Raw genomic sequence first — 12,719 nt, forward strand, 5'->3', positions numbered from 1 at the left:
CATTCACATATTCCGTCCATAGTCCACACGGGAGACACACTTTTAATTATATATTTTTTAATGTTAATAATAATCCCTAAGTTTCTTGAGCACTTTCTCTAAAGGCTTTCTGAATGAGATGATGCTTAATCCTGGAAGACAAGAGCCAACCAGAGAAGAGTGGGCTGATGCAGGTAGGTAGGTTCTCAAGAGACCAGCATCTGCAAGAGGTGGGGAGATGGGGAACAAAGCTCAGTTAAGGTTAGATACAAATGACAAAGAATGAGACTAGATAGGAGCACCTGGGTGGCTCAGTTGGTTAAGCGTCCTACTTCGGTTCAGGTCATGATCCCAGGGTTCACCAACTTCGGCTCAGGTCATGATCTCAGGGTTCGTGAGTTCAAGCCCCGTGTCCATTCAGTGCTGACAGCTCAGAGCCTGGAGGCTCCTTCGGATTCTGTGTCTCCTTGTCTCTGCTGCTCCTCCTCCTCCTCCTTCTCTCTCTCTCTGCCCCCTCTCAAAAATAAGTATTTAAAAATTAAAAAAAAAAAATGAGACTAGATAGATAAATAAAGGCCAGATCACTGTGTGCCAGATGTAGAATACATTGGAGAGAGCCATGACCAAAGGCAGGAAAAAGGGAATATTGGTTTAATCTAAAACAAATGATGAGGCAAATTCGATGGATCAGAGTGAATACTCATGGTATTGCTGTCATTCAAATACAAATATGAGATGTAGGTATTCCCAGAGTAATACCATCCCAGGGTTCCTTGGAGTTTTTTGATGAGTTTGCTTTGATCCACTCACATTCACCTAGTCTCCACTTTAACCGTAAACACTCAAAAGACTTAGTAAGTGGAGCTCAGGATAGCTGTGGAACTGTCTATTCTGAAACAAAATCCTTCAACTTGATGTTATTGGAGGCTTTTGTCAAAAGAACTAAACTCACTTCCAAAAAGATGAGCCAACAAAACAAAACAAAACCTTACCTTTTATGATTTTCATTTTATAAGCATATTACTATTTTTTTTAAGTTTATTTTGAGAGAGAGCGTGCATGCACGTGCAAATGGGGAAGGACAGAGAAAGAGAGGGAGGGAGAGAATCCCGAGCAGACTCCACACTCTCCGCGCAGTGCCCCACGCGGGGCTCGATTCCACTACTCATTAGATCATGACCTGAGGCAAGATCAAGAGTGGGACGCTTAACCCACTGAGCCACCCAGGCACCCCCATATTACCCATTTTAATATAAAATCATAAAAGGAGTTGCTAAATGGGACAAACTGGAGTTGTGCTGCCAATCCATCTTTTTATTAACTAAAAGCAGCATTTGTAGAATTTAATCCCCTACCTCTTTCCAGTTGCAAAAAAAATAAATTCCAGATGGATTATGGATCTAAATGTGCAAGACAAAACAATAAAATTTTAAGAAGATAATATAGGAGAATATCTTTATGATTTGGAGAAAAGCAAAGAGTTCTGAAACCAGATACAAACTAGCAGTTAACTTTGAAGGAAAATATTGACAAACTATATTAAAATTTTAAGGGGTGCCTGCCTGCCTCAGTCAGTGGAGCGTGCAACTCTTGGTCTTAGGTTTTGGGTTGGAGCCCCACATTGGGTGTAAAGATTATTTAAAAATAAAATCTTACACAAAACAGATGAGCATAAGGGAAGGGAAGCAAAAATAATGTAAAAACAGGGAGGGGGACAAAACAGAAGAGACTCATAAATATGGAGACCAAACTGAGGGTTACCGGAGGGGTTGTGGGAGGGGGGATGGGCTAAATGGGTAAGGGGCACTAAGGAATCTACTCCTGAAATCGTTGTTGCACTATATGCTAACTAACTTGGATGTAAATTTAAAAAATAATTGAAATTAAAAAAATTAAAAAAAATTTGAACTTCTAGTAATCAAAATATAAGAGAATGAAAACCAAGTCACAAAATGGGTGAAGATATTTGCTACACATGAAATCTACATAATGCTCCTTTCCAGAATATAAAAACAACTGTTACAAATCAAGAAGAAAAAAAGAGACAGGCAGCCAACAGAAAAATAGGCAAAAGGCTCAAACAAGCACACCACACTCTCTCTCTACCTCTCTCTCTCTCTCTCTCACACACACACACATATGCCAAATGGCTAATAAAAAGATGCTTGCCGTCATTAATGATCAGAGAAATGCAAATAAATGTCACAATATCTCCACACAGATGGCTAAAATTAAGAGGTGGACAATACCAAGTATTAAAAAGGTTGTGGATTAACTGGGACTCTTAAACTAGAGCTGGCTTCCTTGACATGCAACCTGTGCAACTGCACAGAGCCCTGCTCTCAGAAGGACCTTGCATTTGGCTTAATGCTCAGTTGTCACCATTTTGAAATACTTAATAATTTTGTCTTTGAACTTTTGTTGTATGAGTGGAAGCACAATGCAGCATGAGCATGAGCAGAAGAGGTACACACAATATATGAGTGTCCATTCTTTGCCAACCATTTGCATTTAGCATTCAAGATGCCCCGTGAGCACAGAAGTCTATTGAAACTACAAAGAATGGAAGTTAGAGTAGACACAAAATCAGTACAAGGTAAGTGTATTATACATACAATTTAGTAAAGGGAAGGAAAAGGAGGGCACAGACTGTGCCAAGGGCTGTGAACTTACTGTGAATGCAGAAAGAAGGCAACGGTATTCTGAGAAGCATAAATGACCAAGGAATCCTATCACATCCTTTTTCACTTGTGTCAGTTCCCAGTATTAGCCAGCCACTAACACTAAAAATGAAGATGTTGTAGGAAAGGGTAAGAGGGACAACTATAGTTTCTTTTCCTTACATGTAAGCTGAAGGTAGAGAGAAGTGAAATAAAAATATATGAGTGGGAGTCCTGGGTAACTCAGTCGGTTAAGTGTCCAACTCTTGATTTCGGTTCAGGTCATGACCTCATAGTTTGTGGGTTCGAGTCTTGCATCGACGGTGCAGAGCCTGCTTGGGATTCTCTGTCTCCCTGTCTCTCTGCCTCTCTCTCTCTCTCTTGCTCTCCCAAAAATAAATAAATAAGCTTAAAAATATATATATGAATTAGTTTTATGCAGTTTTTTCACAGTTCTAGTAAGAATGAAATACATATGCATATATAGGCCATGAAATGCAAACTGTAATTTGGATGATCCACATAGGAGTTTGCATTTTATTTATTTTTTTTTAAGTAATTTTTTTTTCAACGTTTATTTATTTTTGGGACAGAGAGAGACAGAGCATGAATGGGGGAGGGGCAGAGAGAGAGGGAGACACAGAATCGGAAACAGGCTCCAGGCTCCGAGCCATCAGCCCAGAGCCCGACGTGGGGCTCGAACTCCCGGACCGTGAGATCGTGACCTGGCTGAAGTCGGACGCTTAACCGACTGCGCCACCCAGGCGCCCCAGGAGTTTGCATTTTAAATCAGTTATTGCACAAGGGCGCCTAGATGGCTCAGTCGGTCGGGCGTCAACTTCAGCTCAGGTCATGATCTGAAGGTTTGTGAGTTCCAGCCCCGCCTTGGGCTCTGTGCTGACAGCTCAGAGCCTGTAGCCTGCTTCGGATTCTGTGTCTCCCTATGTCTTCTCCTCCCCCATTTGGCTCTGTCTCTGCCTCTCCAAAATAAACGATAAACATTTAAAAAGTTTAAAAATAAATAAACATTAAAAATACATATATTAAAAAATAAACTGCTATTGCACAATATAAAGATCAATTATAAAGCTCGTGCTAATAGTTTTAAGTGATATTTTTCCCTTTACTTAAAGGACATTAAATAGAAAGTTAAAAAAAAATCACGGCAAGTAAAGAAACTGCAAAAGAAATGAGAGCTCTGGGGGAGATTATAAGCGGTTTCACAGAGTGTTTTAGTTTACTAGGGCTGCTGTAAAACATTACCACAAACTAGTAGCTTAAAACAACAGACATTTCTTCATTCACGGTTCTGGAGGCCACCACTCTGAAATTAGGTTGTCAGCAGGGTTAGTTTCTTACAGAGGTTCTCAGGGATAATCTGTTCCATGCTCTAGTGGCTTCTGGTGTTGGCAATCCTTGGATTTCCTCGGCTTGTGGCTGCATCACTCCAATCTCTGCCATCATCAGCACCAGGCCTTCTTTCCTCTGTTTCCATGTCCAAATTTCCCTCTTTTTATGGACACCAGTCCTAATCCACTATGGCCTCATCTTAACTTGATTACATCTGCGGAGACTTTCCAGGCATACCTTGTATTATTGTGCTTCACTTTACCGTGCTTTGAAGATACTGTGTTTTTTTACAAGTTGAAGGTTTATAGGGGGCACTTTGGTGGCTCAGTCAGTTAAGCGTCCAACTCTTGATTTCGGCTCAGGTCATGATCTAACAGGTAGTGGGATCCAGCCCTGTGCTGGGGCTCTGTGCTGACAGGGTGGATCCTGCTTGGGATTCTCTCTCTCTCTCTCTCTCTCTCTCTCTCTCCCCCTCCCCTGCTTGCACGCACTCTCTCTCTCAACATAAATAAATAAACATTAAAAAAAACACAAGATTTATGGCATTGAGCCACTTGCTGCATTGAGCAAGTCTATTGGTATCATTTTTCCAACAGCATTTTCTCACTTCATGTCTCTGTCACATTTTAGTAATTTCCACAATATTTCAAACTTTTTCATTATTATAATGTTTTTATGGTGATCTGATTAGTGATTATGACCCTCTGAAAGCTCAGATGATAGTTAGCATTTTTAGCAATATTTTAAAATTAAGGTGTATGCTTTTTTCCTAGACATAATGCTATTACACACTTAATACACTACAGTTTAGTGTAATACAGTGTAGTGTAAACTTTTATACGGAAACCAAAAATTAGTTCGACTCGCTTTATTGCGATATTTGCTTTATTGCAGCAGTCTAGAACCAAATCTGCAATATGTTCCATGTATGCCTACATTTCCAGTTGAGGCCACATTCAAAGATATCAGTGGTTAAGACTTACATGTATTTTATGGGAGCCCACAAGTCAAACTACATCACAGAGGTGGTGACTTTTCAATAGCATCTTAAAAAATAATCAGGGGTTCATCAGGTAGGAGATACTTAAAAAAATCCAAATATGAAATAACTAGTACAAATTGGAAAAGACCCAGACACTTATGGGAGACATTACAGAAGAATAACATTTGGTGATTTATTGGATATAAGCACCACCAAGTGTAATGTCTGGCATAGCATGTGCTCAGTAAGTTCTTCTGACTATATCAGTTGATCAGTCAGTCAATCAAAATTACTAAGAGTTCTTTTGGCCCATGTGACCAGACACAAGAAAGCTGATTTTCTAGGAAATGATCATTTTGGAGCATGCTGAATTGAGATGAAAGAAAGAAATCAAAATGAAATTGTTCAGTAAACACTGGAGGTGGGGAGTGAGAAGGGAATCTATAGAACAGCTTAGGACTAAAGGCACAAATATGAGCATGGTCCACATAGAGGCAACAGATGAACAATGAGATTATATGAAATCTTCAAGACCTGGAATAAAATGATCACTAGAATTCCGCCTGTGAGTGCATGGTATAAGCCAAAGGAAGAGTCAGTTCAGAAAACAGAAGAAACCATCAGGAGTGTAGGAAAACACTGAGTATCGTCATAAAAGACAAAAAAAGGCAAAAATTCACAAAAGGTGGTGTGATGAGGGACCAATGCTATGGAACTGTCAGAGTAAGCCCTGAGGAAAGGCCATTTGATCTGAAATTACTAGCATTTTTAAATCCAAATATGCTGGATATTTTCATATACAGACTTGGTATTGCCTTCATTATCAACAGCGCCGGATTCAAAATCCAAGCCTTTATTTTTGTTTCAAAGGTTCAGAACAATGAAACAAAATCAGTAGGAACAAGAAGAACTATGATGGCCATGACAGGCCAGAAGATGTGGATAACTAAATTAATTACCAAGTGTTTTTAGAATGCGTCCTCTGAAACCCAATGATGTGACATCATTTCTTGATGTGCAAAGGGCTTGTTATGGACTGAATGTTTGTGTGCCCCCCCATTTGTATGTTGAAGCTCTAACTTCCATTGTTGCTGGATTTGGAGAAAGGGCTTGGAAGGAATTCATTAAGATTAAATGAGGTCATAAGAGTAGGGTCAGATCAGATAGGATCAGATCAGATAAGAGGAGATGAGACACTAGATAGGATCAGATTAGATAAGTGGAAACACACCAGAATGCTGGCCTGCGTGCTCCTGTGTTCTCTCTCTCTCTATCTCTGAATGTATGTGTGCGTGTGCCTGTGTCTGTGTGCGTGTGCCCACATCCAGGAAAGGCCATCTACAAGCCAGAAGAGATTTTACCAGAAATTGAACCCTGTGGACACCTTGATCTTGGGATTTGTAGTCTCCAGAGCTGCGAAAAAAAAAAATAAATTTATCTTATTTAAACCACGCAGTCTGTGACATTTTCAATGCCAGCCTGAACAGACAGGATTTATTTTGGGGATTTACTAAATAACAAGGAAAGGAGGGCCAAATCCTTGAGATGGAAAATGCACAAGATTTGTGCTTATAACTTGACAAGGAAACTTTGGAAATCCTGAATGAGATTTTTTTTCATCTATTTTTCCAACAAACGTTGCCTCCAGAGTTCTTCTAGCCAGCAGCAGTTTAGCCATCTGTGAAGTGCAGAAGTTGGATTAGGATGTCTAAGCCATTTTCCATTATCAAATTGCAAACAGTCTGAGTAGATACTTGACTGCAAAAGAAAACATTCCGCCATAATCTCAGATTTATTTCACATGTTTGGGGTTCTTCTAGAAGTAAATAAATGTTTGCTTCAAAAATAGAGCTTTAGCTAATATTGAAAGCCCTTGACGGCAAAATATTCAATTATAAAAATCAGATTTTAGAAGGCAGTGCTGACTAGGTAAAAGTTATTATAGCCACACACTTCGAGGTGAGAAATACTAGGAAAATGATTTAAGAAGAAAATAGTGAAATGAGATGAAGCATGAAGATGTTGGAAGAAATTATTTTCTATAGTTGAAGGTTTTCTAATAGACAATAGCTGTTGACTTTAGAAAGTTTGGAAGACACAGAGTAAGAAAATAAAATCACCAGTTATCCTTCCTTCAACCCTAAAAGGATAATTGCTAAAATTTTAATATAGATCATGTTGCAAAGTAATAGATTTTTAGAACACTGGTTTTGGTATCTTAAATGGGGAAGGGTTGAGTTATAAGACAATGCAAACCTAATCTTTAAAAATCCACACTGAATTGGAGGAATAATTATTGCATGTTATTACTATTAGGTCATTTTGATGAAGGCCTAAAACCACCCAACTTTTCCTTCATAGAATTACCAAGTAATACACACCACAAATGTTCTCACCCCATTACTGATCTTTACCTCACCCCTGAACTCCAATGTACCTAGGACCCTCTATGGCCTGGGGACAGGATAAGGCTCAAAGAGGGAATACGCTAGTGATCTTTGTTTTGAAAATTATTTCCCAAACCAGAAAATCTATGTTCCACAAGCTGGGTGTCCTTTGCACATTCATCCTTAGGGATGCTGGGTAAGTAACTGCCACCCAGAAAAGTTTTCCATGTATACAAAGAGCTGTTATCTGACTCTCGTTTCCTTCTCACCTGATTTTTTATCTTAGGCTTTGATGCCTGTGCTTAGCTGGGACTTTGCCACTGATAATACTGTGTATCTGTGCTATTGTGCCATCTGGGCCATAGCCTTTAGGGTTTCCTCGGCATCTCCATTTGGTAATCCGTGTAGTTCATTACTCTCTTACCTCCAGCTAGGAAGGAAGCTCTTCTTCTAGTATATGAAATATGGGGGCAGGGGGGTGGAAGGCAGAGTTGGGGAGGCAAAAGTTCCCGTGGCAAAAGATGAAGTCACACAGTGAGACAGTTTTAGGTTTAACCGCAGCCCTCTCTTTGCCAGAAGCACGTATGCTGGGAGTGGGTGGGCAGGGTGCAGTTCAGGGTCTGGGTTTGTGTGGATTTCAGTGTAGTGTCATGTGCGTCTGGAACTTCATACTGCTTCTGTCTGTGCTGTCAGAACTGTTCTCTACCAACACTTACTTTCTCTCAGGGGCCCAGCTGTCTCCCTCTACCATCCAGTTTCCATGCCCATCTGACATTTCACAGATACAGCTGTATACATTTGAACTCCAGTTTTGGACAGAGGTTAGTTTTCTTCCCACAGTTCTACAGGCCATCAACAAAACAGGAAGTATCACCAAATGTCTGTTCAGTGTATCAGGATGCATTTGGCTGCAAACACAAGATTCCTAGTTTATAAACCTACTTAGTAAGGAATTTATGTGATAGAATTTATAAGCCCATAAGCAGGACATTCTCCATGGAGAGAACAAAAGAGCTGCTTAATGACATTATGAAGGATCTGTTTTTTTCTCTCCCGAGGCCATCCCCAAGGCTCACTTCATTCTAATATTTATCTCCATGTGGTTGCAAAATGGTTCCAGAAATGGCCAGAGCTGCCACATGTTCCTGTTCAGATCCAGAAGGAGAAATTTGAATGAGATCTGGTACCCCAAGCCATATATTATTGGCTGTTGTAGTCACACGCCAGCCTGAGTCTGAGTGCAATTTCAAATACGGAGGGCAGGGTAGACTGCAGCAAGATGGGAAGAGCATAGTAGGCAAGGGGATAGCAAGTGCAAAGGTTCCGATGTGGGACTCTGCCTAGTGTGTTCACAGACCAACAAGAAGGCAGTGTGGTAGTGCAGAATGAACAAGGGAATAAGACCAGAGGTGACAGCAGAGTGGGAGGAGAGAGAGTACAGATCATACAAAGAGTCTGACTTTTATTCTGACCCAAATTAGATGCCATTGTTGGCTTCTAAATAGATTTAGTTTACATAGTCAAGTAATCAGATAGTCAGATTTGATTTAAAGGGATGAATCTGGCTGCAGTGTTGAGGACACTCTATAGATTGTAACAGTGGAAGCTACTTTAGTTAGAAGACAACTGCTGTAAACCAAACAGGATATGATGATGGCTCAAACCAGGCTGGCAGTTGTGGAGGTGGAGAAAAGTGTGATTCTAAATATATTTTGAATAGAGTCAACAGGGTTTGCTAGTGGGTTGAACATGGGCTGTGAAGAAATAGAGGAGTCAAGGACGGCTCTCTAGCTTTTGGTTCAAGCAGCTGGAAGGATAGAGTGACCTGGATGGGGAAGAATGTTGAAGAACAGGTTCAGGAGACAGGATCAAGCGTCCAATTTTGGACATGAGTCTTAGGTTTAAGGGAGAGGTCTGGGCTAACCATATACATTTGGCAGTCCTTGGTAGATAGATGGTATTTAAAGCCTTGAAACTGGTTGAGATCATCAAGGGAGTAGGTGTACATAGAGAGAACTATGAACTGAACCCTGGGGCACTCCAACATTAAGAGTTAAGGAAGAAGAGAAGGGACAGCACAGGAAGCTGAAGAGTGACCAGTGAAGTAGGCTAAAATGTAAGAGAATTTGGAAAACAAAGAAAGTGTCCAAGAAGGAGGGGAGGGATCACCTATGTCAAAAACTACTGATAGGTTGGGGCACCTGGGTGGCTTAGTTGGTTAATCTGACTCTTGATTTTGGCTCAGGTTGTGATCTCACGGTTTGGTGAGATTGAGCCCCACATGTGGGGCTGCTTAGGATTCTCTCCCTCCCTCTTCCTCTGCCCCTCCCCTGCTTACGTGTGCACTCTTTCTCTCAAAATAAATGTAAAAAAAAAAAAAAAAAAAAAAAAAAAAAAAAAAAAAAAAAAAAAAAAACCAGAAAAACTACTGATAGGTTGAGTAAGATGAGGCCTGAAAATTGACTGTTATATTTAGCAATGATGTGGACATAGATGACCCTGAGAGCCATTTCAGTGGAGTAAGGTAGGAGGAGTGGCTTAGGAGTTGGTTTAAGAGAAGGTTAGAGGAGAAAAGTTGGAGATAGAAGATTCAACTCTTTACTACAAAAAGGAGTAAAGAAATGGGGGTAATTATGGCATCAAAGGGGAGAAATCATATCAAATTTTTTTGGTTTATTTTAAGATGGAAAAATAACATCATATTTGTATGCCGATGGAATTAATCCAGCAAAGAGTGAGAAATTGATGGTGTAGCTGAGAGTGAGAATGGCTGCCCTGATATCTTTGAATAGGAGACAGATCAGATCGGATGCACTAGTGAAGGGATTAGACTTAGATAGGAGACTACTAATTGACTAATGGAAAAGTAGGGAGGGCGTGTATGTCCCTGCAGATGCTGGTGGGCAGATAAATGTGGTGCTGATGGTGCTGAGAGTCTGTGGATGTTTTTTTCTGATACTTCGGTACTTTCACTAAATACTCTCAAGATCATTGGCTGCGCAGAAGGGTGGAGGAGAAGGTAAACGGAGTTGGGAAAAGAGAAGGCATAGAATAGTTGTCAAGGGGACCCGAAGAGTAAGTGAACAAAGGGCACTTAGTGTGACAACCTGGAAGCATAAAGGACCCATTTGAAAGTCATGGTTTTGATTTTAAATTGGGTCCAATTAGCAGGGTTTTTATTCCCCACTCCATCTCCAGCTACATTCTGGTGCATGGGAGGCAGAGCCAAAAATTAGAAAATTGTATCTGATCAGAATGGTAGATGTGCCAAGGCAGCTCAACAAAGCCAAAGAGGAGCAAGAGAATGGAGGGCATATGTGAGAGGGATTAGAAACAGTGAGTGTGGATTTTATGGATAAAGAGAGAAGTAAGGACATTAAGATGGTGGGGCCAGAGAAGAGGTGGCAAGATTTTGGATTTGGTAACCTACGGGGGTGGGAAGGTGGGGTGGGGGGAAGAATTGTTGGGGTCAGAACACTAGAGGGAATGCACTGGAAGGACAGGAGATGTGGTCTGAGAGTGGATTCATGAAATAGAAATTACAGAAGGGGCACCGTCGATAATGACAAGTTCTAGGGAATGATCATGGGAGTGAGTGGCTGAAATAGGGTGGAGAATAAGATTACTGGAGGAGGATCGGTCAAAGAACTCACAGGACAGGGTATTGGAAAGATCATCATCTACTCTACATAGATTTCAAATCATCAAATAAGATAGGGCTAGTATTGGAGAGAATTGCAGTGAGCAGGACCTAGATCGTCTAAAAATGAGAGGGAAGAATTAAGATGGGGGAGAGCAGTGGATGACAGCAATGGTGAAGAACAGTGAGCGATATAACCTGATGATATAAAATTCAGAAGTCAAAGGCAGTTTTAAGGAATACAGAGAGAGCATGGGCTGATACTAACTGCCAACATTAAAAATACAAGAAATTTCACATAATCCATATACATTTCAAATACTATGGTGTTCACATAAAATTCTTGCTTCCCTGTAAATCAGAAGATCTGGAAAAGCAGGCCTTGTTGACTGCTTCACTCAGCAACCGTGATTCCTGGATCCTCTACGTAATTGAGTTTGGATCTCTCATCGTACTAATTCACCAATCCAATAGCTACCAAATACTTGTATCCTGCCTGTTGCTGTTTTTTCAGGTAGTACCTTTGAAAGGTATAGAGTTTCTTAAGCGTGTACAGATAGACAAAATTTCAGCTATTTGAACAAAGGCATATAGAAACCTTTGCCCAACCGGTATTGGTTTCACCAATTTTCAAGTATATTTTGTGGTATACTTTAGCTGAGAACGACTTGGGATTCAGGTAGCGTCAGGGGTAATAAACGATGGTGTATCATCAACTGTTGGTCTCTAGGGGGCGCCATTGCCAAAGAGTACAAATCTGAAAGGTTTCAACAGGGTTGATACTGTTCGGTTGATGGCCATCGTCCACTCCAGTCATTAAGGTTGGGATTTTTCTCAGCACTTTCAAAGCATCTCCTCTTTTTTGTCAGTAGCATTCGTATCATGCTTGCGGTGGGTACAGCATACCGTGACAGAATATTTCAAAACAACAGCCAAGTTTACTTAAACTCCACGTTGAAAGCAAAACAGTCTGCGACACACTTTGAAGTAGGAAAAGTAGCGGAACAATGTTTTATCAAGAAAGCCCAGAGAGAAAAGAATGTAGAAAAACCAAGTAGCAACGTGGAGAATGGGCAGCGTCTGGAAGAAAACGAGCACAATTTTCTTCTGCTTTGTTCTCTCTTTTGCGTTCCTGTTGTTGGCATCTTCTTTGGTCTCTTCCAGCAATCACTTCGTATGTGCACATTTACCTGTTCGACTTCAGTAAAAGTTGGGAGGGGAATGCGCCAAACGTTTCGGATGGTTGTCTTCAGCTGAGTGACGATCTTCTCCTGTCAGTTTTTCTGGATTTCCCAAGAGTTCCTCGGGACACATGTATCGCTTTCTGGCAGGGTAAAACAAAACGCGTTTTTAAAAGAACTGTTGACCGGTCTTCTGTCCATCCACGCCAGGAGACAGCCCATGCCAGGGCAGGCAGAGTGGGGTGTAGACTCTCCTCCATTAGCCCTGCCCTCCTGGTCTTCCCCCGGCTGTCGCTCTTTGCCTCTCCAGTCACGTCCCAAACCCGGAGGGACGAAAGCCCTGCTCAGAACGTAAAAGCCAGTGAGGAGGGCCACGCAGACGCAGGGGAGACCCCGCCGCCAGGCCGGGCGTCCCCAGGGGCATCTCTGCCGGGCAGCGCCTTGCGTCATGTGGGGCCCGCCCCCTGGTCGGGCTCGGCAAGTTCTGCAGCCTTGGCCGTCGTGGAAGCAGGATTTCCGCGGTTGTGTAATAGCACCTCG

Source organism: Lynx canadensis, chromosome B4, assembly GCF_007474595.2.
Source record: "Lynx canadensis isolate LIC74 chromosome B4, mLynCan4.pri.v2, whole genome shotgun sequence".
In the NCBI taxonomy this organism is placed as follows: domain Eukaryota; kingdom Metazoa; phylum Chordata; class Mammalia; order Carnivora; family Felidae; genus Lynx; species Lynx canadensis.